Source organism: Haemaphysalis longicornis, unplaced genomic scaffold (assembly GCF_048455015.1).
Source record: "Haemaphysalis longicornis isolate Haplotype H1 unplaced genomic scaffold, Haemaphysalis longicornis Haplotype H1 scaffold_2, whole genome shotgun sequence".
Lineage (NCBI taxonomy): Eukaryota > Metazoa > Arthropoda > Arachnida > Ixodida > Ixodidae > Haemaphysalis > Haemaphysalis longicornis.
This window is the reverse complement of record NW_027526295.1, coordinates 34745827-34757342: the sequence shown is the minus strand read 5'-3', so window position 1 is coordinate 34757342 and position 11516 is coordinate 34745827. Positions and strand designations below refer to the sequence as shown.

The 11516-nt window shown below is 43.6% G+C and overlaps 1 protein-coding gene and 1 pseudogene across 1 annotated transcript in view; one reads left to right on the top strand and one right to left on the bottom strand.

Moving 5' to 3' along the window:
- Positions 1 to 1392: 1392 nt before the first annotated feature.
- Positions 1393 to 2463, bottom strand: LOC144167902 (uncharacterized; annotated as a pseudogene).
- Positions 2464 to 5781: 3318 nt separating this feature from the next.
- Positions 5782 to 11516, top strand: part of LOC144167901 (uncharacterized) — a 41439-nt gene continuing 35704 nt past the window's right edge. The window contains exon 1 of the mRNA XM_077697038.1: positions 5782 to 5828. The gene's annotated coding sequence lies outside the window, so the exon portion shown is untranslated. The remainder of the gene's footprint in view (positions 5829 to 11516) is intronic.

The following is an 11516-nucleotide window of genomic DNA, read 5'->3' as shown; positions in this document are numbered from 1 at the left end:
TTGATAAGGAACTTTGAGTTTATATTGTCAACACCACATGACGAAGAAATTTTAAGTTTCTCTATTATGCGGGTAATACCTAGTGTGTCGAAAGCTATGGGTTCCATTTGACAAAAATTCAAGCATATGCTGTCTGGAAAAGTAGCTGCACAGCCGGTAAAGTGGTCAGTAGTAAATTCAGCGTTGAAACAATCAGCACACTCATTAGTCGAACCGTCTGGGGTCTTAAGGTTTATAGTACAAGTATCACGTTTGTTTACAATATTCCAAAATGTCTTACGGTTGTTAATTATTAAGACGGGAAAGTTTCCGTGAAAAATAACTTCTTCACATTTTTTAATTCAGTCCTGTAATTAGCAGCTGCTAATTTATATGCATCCCATCGAAGGGCTGAGTTTTGTGCTTTGGCTGAGCGAAACAAAAGCTTTTTCTTGTTAGACAATCTTTCTAGATGCTTAGTAAACCAAGGGCTCTCCTTGCTAGAGGTGATAGTTACGACGGGTATAAACCTTTCGATAAGAGCAAGTACCTTCTCCTTGTACAAAATCCAATTTGTGTTGACTGTCCGGTTTGGGAATCCTTGCAAGCAAGAGTCCAGGAATATAGAAAGGTCACGATTAATACAATCAAAGTCGGCTGCCTTATAGTCCCTTATTTGTTTTGCATGCGTGCGGTGGTGAAGGACAGGCATGTTTACCAAAAAATAGAGAGCGGAATGATCACTTAAGGCAGGCAGATAAGATATGGGTGAAAAAAAGCCAGGTGATGTGGTTAATATAAGGTCCAAAATACTATTTGTTGTTAACGTAACTCTAGTTGGTTCGTTCACAAGCTGCGACAAATTAAAATCTGCACACATAGCCAGAAAATTGCTACATTCGGTTGAAAAAGGTGTGGGGTGAGGGTTCAGACCGGACCACTCAATATTCGGATAATTGAAATCACCAACTAGAATTATAGGCACATTTGGGAAGCGAACAACGATCGTATTCAGAGCGTCATGAATTTGATCGACAAACGTGGCATCGCACGACGGGGGGCGATAACAAACACCCAGGATAAGCCTTTTAACACCCAAGTCAACTTCTACAAAAAGCAGTTCTAAATTCGTAACGGAAAATATAGGGGCGGAAACCAAGTAATCAGCAACAGCAATTAACACACCACCCCCATATCTTTCACCCCTGTCTTGGTGATATATGTTGAAATGCTTGTTGCACTCAGAGACTTCACGATTAGCAACATTCGAGGAAAGCCAAGTTTCCGTCAACATTATAATGTCAGCATCGCATGAATCAATCAGCGAACTCAGTTCATCCTTTTTTTGGTAGAACACTTCTAATGTTAGTAAAAAGAAATGACAATGAACTCTTGGATGACGACGGCAAACCACTACCCCTCGCGTATTCCTATTTTGTAACATCGGACGAGTTTGACACGCCTGCCTATCTGAATGCTGGGGCATCGCGTCTGCGTTATCGGATTGCCGAGAACTAGATGGCTGCACAGAACAGCATCCTGCTCAAACACGGCCTCATCGGCATGGTTGTAGCAGTATCACTTGTCATAAATGTACAATTTGTTGTAGCGAAGTTTGTAGGTGGAATTCTGCGTTTTTCCAAATTCTACAAGTTTTTTCCGTGCCTGCCGTGTTGTTGCAAAATAGTCCTCACTCACAGTAACACCGTTGTTTTTTAATTTAGCCGAAGAATTTAGAACTTGTTGTTTGACTTTAAACGAAGAAAATTTAACAACAACTTGTCTGCATTTTTGGTCGGAAAACGCACCCAGCCTGTGCGCCCGTTCAATAGACTGCTTAGAAACCGTGAAGTCAAAGGAGGCAGAGATAACTCCCAGTATCTTATTTTCAGCCTGTTCCCATGTTTCTAAATGTTCATCACCTACTCCATAAAACAACAGGTTGTCCCGTCACATTCTGTCCTCCATTTCAGCTTGGCACTCCTGAATTTTTGAATTTTCAGTGCTAAGTGTGTCGGCGAATTGCTTTAATGCGACTAATTCTTGCTGCGCGGTGTCACTAGCCAATGCTTTATCTTCTACTGCCGTTAGCCGTTTGTCAATGTCTTTGATGGTGTTCCGGATGGCTTCTTGGCCTTTTATAACTTCATTTACAGAATTAAGTAGTTCTGACTGGCTTTTCTCAATGTTCGCAGTGCGGTCATTCACGCTCTGTAGCATACTAAACATGTCATTGAGTGTTTTTTGCTCAGTGTCAGTCGTAGTATGGGCATTCTGCGTCCGCGTAGAAGGGCCAGGAGTAAGCTCAACATCCTCAGAGAGCAAAATCAACTGACGAGTAGCATAATAGCACTCACAAAATTCCGACAACAACACTCCCGGGCGTGGGAACAGCAATAAGCACAGGTTATCAGATTTACGAGAGTACAAAGGTGTACACGTACTAACCTGCGCAAACAATCGCAGAGTGTTAGACAGCCGCATCACGTAGCTGCTCCCACGCCCACTGAAGGGGTCTGGTTGCCACCGTTGGTTTTTATCGGCGTCCACCTCTGATGCCGTGCTCGATGTGGGCACCAGAAAAGAAGGGGTAAAGTTCCAGGGCGGTTGCGCGGGAAGCACAAACTGGGGTTCTTTTTAAAGGCGAAGCGCCACTGTAGTTGCATCGGAATCCAGGGGTTGAAATGATGCAACGCTGATACCAAAGGCGACGCCTGCGGAAACAATCGCAGAGTGTTAGACAGCCGCATCACGTAGCTGCTCCCACGCCATGGTGTTATGTTTTCGGAAAATATGAGTTGGAATGACCATGTTAATTTCATCTGCTCAAAAGCACGTAAGGTTGCAGGTGTCATTAGAAGGCAGCGCCATGACCCCCCCCCCACGTAACACCAAGAAACTTCTGTACAAATCCCTCCTGCAGTACCACATCAACTATTGCTTGTTAGTATGGGCAAACACCACTTCACATAGCCTAGGGAACCTGGTACTAATAAAAAGGCTGTTCGTGCTATAGATAACGTCTCGTACTTAGCTACTTTTTGTCTCGTAACGTCTCGTACTTAGCCACTCAGCCACTTTTTGAAAAGCATAAATTCCTTCGTGCCTGTGACATTTACAATTGTCAGCTACTGCGCAGCTACAAGGTAACATCGCAAGGAAAGCAAAGTTCTTTTTTACTGCAAAGCAGTATATGTCAAACCCCCCCCAGTTTTCATTCCTCTGTCATCGGTTTACTCGGCGCCGCTCCGGGGCTCCTCCTCACCACCGCTGACACCTCTTTCCCAACTATATGTCTCCCTCGCATCCACCAATGCCCCTTTTGCAAGTTGCGCAGTTGGCAGCTAACGGCGGTGCTGCGGTTACCAGATGATTGCGAAAAATAAACAGCACAGACGGGCTTAAAAAATGCACTGACGATTACTGCAGTCCCTAATGTAAAATTTGTGCGCAGCTTGAGCTGCAATCTTCTCGGTCACGGCGCATTTCTGCTGCGTCTCAGGAAGTGTTGGCGTGATCAGCGAACGTACGGTGGCGTGCGCTACTCTGCTGCCACCTCGCAGTGTGTTTCTGCCGCCAGCCAGCATGTTGCAAATCGTGTTTTAACCACCCGCGCAAACATCACATGCTTTGGATTAGCGGAGAATGAAGCAGCGTCTGTGCAAAGTGTCAGTGAGAGGGCGCTCCTTGAGGGCGACACCTGAAAGATATGTGTTGGAAAGGCAGTGTGAGATATGATGGTGTAGCCGCACGTGTAGTACTTCCCTTCACCATTCACTAGACGCTCCTCTCCGTTTTCTTTATCTAGTCGCTGCTGTGTTCGCTCACTCAATTCGATCTATGGACATAAAAAAATGCCATATCACGCCGTTCGGTTGGCTGAGATGTGAAATGACGTCATTCTTTAAAGTTGTTACGACAGATCCGGCAACAGTTTGAACCCGGCCTTACACCAACAGTAAGATGCTTACGACGAAGGAGGGACACAGGCAGTTTCATGTTTATCGGCAAGAAAAAATCTTGGATCCGCCAGAGATTATTTCGGCTGATTGGCTAGCAAATATGCTCCATCGCAAATTACGATTGACGTGTTTTGTTTTGTGCACTCCATGGGCTGCATCCAGCTTTGCAGGTGATCCTTCTTCACAGAGTGGAAGGGCACTAATTTTTTAACTGAAGCTGCTCTGACAATGACTCATAGCCTTTATTCTTATCGACACCGGTCCCCGTGTCAAGTTTCTTTTTCACGCACTAACTACGGGTGCCAACGAATTAAGAGCATCTTGCCCATGGTACTTAACAAGTTTGACCGGCAAATAATCGACATTTTATTGTTACATAATCAAGGCATTTTAAAACTATTTTTTATATTATAAAATTAACTCTTACTCCTGCGGACGCGATGTGTTTCATTTCTTCACGTTACAAAATCCGCCATACTTGTATGGTAAAAGTACGTGCTCGTAACTTTTTTTGTACTCGCTTTGCCTGTTTTAGTTCATTAATACAGGTTGTTGCGACGATCATCGGAACACTTCAAAATTTCTTCCAGAGCAAACCGCCGCTCTGTTCGCGCACAAACTTGCCACTAAGGTCGCATTTTATGGTCTATTTTGTTTGATACCGGGGAAAACGATGGTACTTGCCTGTATATTCTCAAAATAAATAAAAACGATTTTCGCCCATGGGAAAATGGCGGCTGATTTTACTGTGCGGGCCAGCGGAAGTTTATGTTGGAACGACGGAACCACCTTGGGTATGCAGAACAAAACGCACGTTTGGGATTCGCGTTAGCAAGGAGCCAAATGGTCCAGCAGGCGATCAGAGAATGCACCTGGGAGTGAGCCAGCTGATGATCAGAAAACCAGGTTGTCGGCTCGCACGTCCAAATCAGCCGCCATTTTCCCATAGGCGAAAATCGTTTTTTTTTTTTATTTTCACAATACACAGATAGGATCCGTCGTTGTTACCAGTGTCAAACAAAATAGACCACAAAATGCGACCTTCGTCTGAAGTTTAAGCGCGAACCGAGCGGCAGTTCGCTCAGGAAAAATCTTTAGTGTTCCAGTTATTGTCGCAACACCAAGTATGTCTATTATAGTCCTGTGCACTGTATGTACTCCTGCGTGCCGCCAAACTGATGTGATCGTATTTTCATTTTATTATTTTATAATGCTCTGACAAAGAGACAAAATGTGTTTGTCGGTGTGTTCTGTACATAGAGCATCGCAGCGCACACGCCGTTCATTTCTAGACGGGGGCAAGCGCCCTGTCAAGCCCCTTCTTGTAGCTTTTTTTCCTTGCCCCTTCGGTGTGCCTTTTTTCACTTCGATGTAATTGTGAGTGAAATAAACTTTGACTTTAACTTTGATAAGTTCCACTTTCAAAAAATCCTGTCCTTCCTTTCAACGGAAGGAGACGGCGCAATTATTTTAAAAGTGGTGTGCAGCGCAGGATTTTGGTTTACTGCTATTAACAACTAAGCACCACTCTGCAGTGTAGACTTTTTTGGAGCTGGTCCACAAAACGCCAGAGAAGCTAATGGAAATCTCCACGACGTGCTCCTTCATCTTTGGTCTATGCAGGGAATTAGATAGCCCTTATTGCACCATTCGTCGCAACAAGGAACTCTTCCCGCGTTTACTTGCCACAGAAATCAGCAGTCGTGGGAGGTACCAGCAGCCCTGGGCGGTATCAGAGCTCGTTGACGCGGCCTTGGGAAACTGTTGGCTTATTGGGTTACACTTCGCAGACCTCCTAGTGATTATAAATTTGACATTGTCCCGCCTGCTAATCCGCACATTCACCAGCGGTGGTCATGGGACTAAACGGAAATTCGGCTCCTTCAGGTTTGTGCCAATTGTTAATTTCTGGCCAATGACGATTCCTATTATATGTGTTTCTGGAGCACACCTCAAATTTGGTATCGGCGCGATATCTTCCATAACTGGGAAAGGTTCTCCTGTCCTTTTTAACGTGGTGTCGTTGGTTCGTTAACATGTGTTTCAAAAGCGTTTTTAATTATTTCACCTGTATAACACGTCGCTCAACTAGAAAACACCTGAAAATGACATTTCTAGGTTCTATAAATGTGTAATACGCGAAAAGTGTTAGCAGAAGTGTAAGTAGGATAAAAAGTTTAAGTGTTCCAGCCGTAGTACGATCACAAAAAAATTATTTAGTTTTGTATTGAAAGAACTTAAAATTACTCGTATTAACACAAGCGTTCTGGATTTTTTAGCAGTTTGAGGGTACTGCTCCTATGATGACTGAAAAGGGCTGAAAATGATGGTTTAAAATTCTCGAGTCTAAAAATATTGTGACTTCTCCACCAAGCACAATTGTGAACACAGATAATACAAGCGGTAAAAAAGAAAAGTCAAGTTAGGTTTCTCAAAATGATCTAGTTGGGCCAAATATTTACACCCACTTTTTTCCTGACGTCTAAAAAATAGTCTCAGTTATAAAACAACTGATGGAGTAGTTGCAACTGCCCAGGAACTTTCGTGCGATTTCTTCATGGCGTCCCGGAAATTTATAAGTGCGATTCGTGTCCGGAGACCTGAGGCAAAATCAACACACAAGATCCTCCAGGGCACTTTAGACACTCGTCCAATGGTAACGTGCAATTACCAAAAAGATTACTGTGTTTTCGAACCGGGACATATTACGTCACTTTTTTGTGTTTCACATCATAAAGCGGGAAATCAAAGTTTTTCAAAAATTCAGGTATTTTAGTGCTTAAAGCGTCTTTCGCTGGTTGAATGAAGTATGAACTTTGGTTGAGCCAAAGTATGGTTCGTTTAGAATGAACCATGCTGTAGTTTGTCTTCATGGCCTGTTTATACGGGTAAAGTTGTAGAATTCTTGCGCCATAAAAATCCAAGCTTCCTCAGCAAAGATGTAGAATTTTTCGTAACAGCAGCTTCAAATCGTTGTTCGTTTTGCTGGGCGTAGTCCACACAAAGGGGATTTCACGCTGACGCGAACCATAGTTTATTGGATAGGCGCAGCTCGCTTATTGCTGGGGCAACCCTTCACCCGTGTCATATATTACAGCGTGCCCGTAGCGAAGCGTGCACCTTCAGAGGCATGCCCCGTTTACTTCGAGCCGCCTTGGCCACATTCCAGCCCGCCTGAATTTTAAGCATAAAAATAACTTCCCAGCGGGTTTGTTCGCCATTTATTCATTGCCTTTATTAGCACTGCAGCAGACAAACAGGAAAATCTCGAAGTCTCGTTTTGGTACCCCGCGCATCAGGAAAAATTTCGTGTTAGTTTACCTCCTCAAGTTTTTATTAGGTTGGCTGCAGTCTCGACGTCTTTACAAGCACTAGTAGCATGACGTGTTTTAGGGGCGAAGCTCGTGTTGCTCGGGCCCTGTCTCGTTCTTCGTTGCGCCGTGTACATACCGCTGATAATGAGAGGCAGGATGCCCCTAGGGATCGGCCAACCAAAGATTGGACGAAGAGGTCAAAATGGTCAACCCGTTCGTTGCTACGCAACAAGGAGGAGAAGAAGAAGAAGAGGTTGTCGTTCGTCGTCTGCGAGCTCAAGACATGTGCCGGGGGTACGCGACGCAAGACGCTCTGCAGAAGGCGACGGCCAAGGTGCAAAATTGCCACACACCGAATTTGCCAACTTACCCATAGAGATTCTCATCGTCCCAAACAAGCACTACATGATCACCGCAAACATCAACGTCATCGACGGGCTTGTCAACGGAGCAGTGGGAAGTAAGCTTTTCAAGCGAGGAGTGGTGGTCTTGACGCGGCGGCGCCCGGTTTCGATTCCCCGACACTCTGACCGTGACGAAAAGTACGTGGCGCTCTTCCCTCTGCGCTACAAACCGGGACGTGAGAATGGCTACGAACTAGCCTTATGTCCTAGACTCATTCAGATGGTGCGCGCCTTCAAGAACCCCTATAACAACGTGTCGAGTTTTATTTGATATGTCGGCGAATGTTTCACGGGTTTACCAATAAGCATTTTAGCTTCGCCCCTCTCATCATCACTCACTTCGTGGAGATGGCGGGATTTTAATTTGCCTCACGTGATCCAATGCTGGACATCACTGATTTTGCGATTCTACACGTTCACGCATACACCTTCACACAGTCACACATTCACAGTTTACACGTTGACACGTTGTTCACTTGCACCCGTTAGCGCAAACCCCCAGGTTGGATCCCGACGAGAGGAAGCGTTCTTTTATCTGCTTCGTTTTTTTTTTGTTTCATGCATCACCGTTCTTTTATTCTTTTCTGCTGGGTCTGAATTGGAAGGTAAGGTTGTCAAATTGGAGAGTAAGGTTATCGTTTTTTTTAATTTAAATATTTCTTTCTACCCTCGCACACACACGGGCGCATTTTGTTTGTGTCTCGTAACGAGGCGGCCGGCAAAGACGATATGGAAAAGCTTTTGCCCACTATAGGCACCGAAATTTATTTTATGTGGTTTATTCTTTTTGGCTTGCAAATTAGCTCGTTTGGCTTTAATACAAAAATTAGGATCTGTCCTTTTTTACTGGTCGGTGTTGCGAACCATCTGCCAACAAAACCGTTCTCTTTACTTTCAAGTTCGCTGCACACGCTTTTGTTTCCCGCCATTGCTAACCTGCCACCCTGAAGACTTGCGGGTGGCGCAGTCGTTATATTACCGGTTTCATAGCGTGAAGATCCCGGGTTCCATTCCCGGGGCCTCTCTAACCGCTTATGTTTATAAGACGCGCAATCACAACACCTTCTCGCGAGCGCCTTGCATCCTCGGCCACTTCCCTCACACTTCTTGACATCTAATTTTCACCCGTTTCACTTCTACGGTGATGATAGTTTTGTGACAACCCTCCAAGGCACAACTCAAATATTACCTACCTCAGCTGTAAAAAGATAGGAACTGGGCTTCCGGCTTTATCTTAGATTTGTGACTATCAGAACCACGGAGCTCACATTTAATCGCAAAGACGATAACTTCCCACGCGTGTATGCACGTTGATTAAATCCCATCTGGAAGATAACATAACCTCTTCACTTACGCCTTCTTATTTTTTTGTGAACAAGACACCGTGCTCGAGCCGAAACGCCTTCGTTTTAATCATTTCGTTTGGTCGTGGTTACTTTTTAATTTTTGTCTTACGGTCTCCCGAGCAGACGCTCTTCTGTGCAACCTATGCTCCGTCTTTGATGAGCAATAAATTAGTTAGCTATTTTAAATCTGTGGCGAGGAATGAAGTTGAATTCATTAAAATGACTATTCGGTTCACATTTATGCATTCATTCTATGAGCCCCTCATTCCCAGTCAGATAAGGCTATCCTCTTCATCTTCTCTGCTTTTCTCCACACAAGCACACACGCACGCAAACACGCGCGCACGCACCCGCACGCACAGATGCCCACCCTAACATACATACTTGAAAATAATTCAAAACTCGGATAATTAAATTTAGGTTAACTCAAACACAGTAAAAATTTTGGTTGGCCCGCAATGCTTTGATGTATTTCAAAGCCGCTTTATTGAATCCGCTTCATTGCGTAAATTCAATTATTTCGTACTTTTCGGGGGTCCCTACCTGGAAAATATATCGTATGTTTGCCGCTTCTAGCTTTACATTCGCAACCTTTCACCTTAATGCTAGGAACCGCGAGTCCTTTACCAGTGGACAAACTCTAGAAATCAATTGTCTGCTGTTGTTGGCATAGAAAAAAATGTTTGGAACTCTCATGCAAAGACAAAGCCATTCGTGATTTTTTATAAAAGCGTGAGTAGTGCTTCAGTGTTGCGTGTAAATAGTGTATTAGGAAACATGTGAACGTTTCATTACATCTCAAGTTGGCATGTTGCCCCGACTGATATATATAGGAACGCTGTTAAATGAGACTTGTGGTAATTCAAAAAAATTCTGTGGTCCCTTCAAGTTTAAATTATCGCCGGTCTACTGTGGGTAGGTATGTATGAATGTATGTATACATTTATTTATGTATGTATGTATGCATGTATGCATGTATGTATGTATGAATGTATGTATGTATGTATACATTTATGTATGCATGTATATAAGTATGTATGTATGTATGCATGTATGCATGTATGTATGTATGTATGTATGTATGTATGTATGTATGTATGTATGTAAGTATGTATGTATGTATGTATGTATGTATGTATGTATGTATGTATGTATGTATGTATGTACGTATGGAGCAGTAAAACTTTTTGATGGTAGAGAACACAAGAAAAGAAAACTTCGAACAAGGTAGAAGCACGATTGTTGCCAACGTTTCAGCAAAGAGACTTGCCTTCATCAGGGCAACCTCTCGCCTGGCTGGCAGGCTTTATATAGGGGTAGGTGCCCAGGCGAGAGGAGAGAAGGAAACAAGGAAGTGGAATTATAAAGCGGAATGGTTTGGGAGTATGTCGGGGGAGATATTGAGGGGGAAATTAGGCTGTATAGTTTTACCGCGAAGTAGTTCGCAGAGAAGTAAGCCGGGTGTTGATATTCCGGGAATTTTTTGGAGAGAATGTATGAGGGGGTGTTTGTTGACCCACCGCACTGAAAACCGAAAGGTTCTCAGAACTGCTGGAAGCAGAAGAGGCGGGGAGAGTGGGGTTCTTGTCAGAAATTATCTGCCAGCCTCAGGTCAACTGAGAAGGTAGAGAAGGGGGGAATAACTAGGTCAAGAAAAAAAGAAAAAAAAACGAGAAAAAGGAAAATAAAAACAGGCAGGGGAACCACAAAAACTCGCACACAAAAGAAAAAGCAATAACCCGAGAACTGAAATAACACGTGTCGCCCACGGCCCCATTCCTGGAACAGGCCTGTCCTGAAACTCAAAAACGAAAAGATAAAGTTACTGTGACGTGTGGGGCACAAGACAAAGCGGAGCAAAAACACAAGAAATAAAGAAATAAAATGGAATTCCAAAAGGAAAGGTTGGAGGGATGCGGGCGCGTACTAAACTGGAAGCTAAGGAATGAAAACAAAAGGAATTAGGTGAGCAGGTGAAGAACAGAGGGAGGGGTGGTAGTCTTTAGATAAGGTATATACAAGACAATGCCTAATGCTGTATTCCCGGTGAATATCGCAAGGATTCCAAGTTACCCTTAGACGCATTAATTCCAGCAGATTCCATGGAGTTAAATTTGGGAATTAATAAGATTCTCGGTATTTCCTGTCCCTAAGAGACTTAAAGATTCCCGGAAGTATATACAACTTACTGTCATCAAAACTGTGGCCTGTAAGTACGTATGTATGTATGTATGTATGTATGTATGTATGTATGTATGTATGTCTGTATGTATGTATGTATGCCTGTTGAGTTATTTGTACCTTTTTCTGTCTTCTATAATGTATACAAAAGTACACAACACGAGTACACTCGCAATTTAAATAAAAGATAATTAGCTTAGGAGACATACCGCAGTGAGAGAGAGAGAGTGAGAGAAAATACCTATCAAGATAAGGAGGCGAGATGCCCTGGGCAGAGCAAGGTGACAAGAAAGGGGTAGATACGAAGGAAAAAGGTCAGTTCAGAAAATC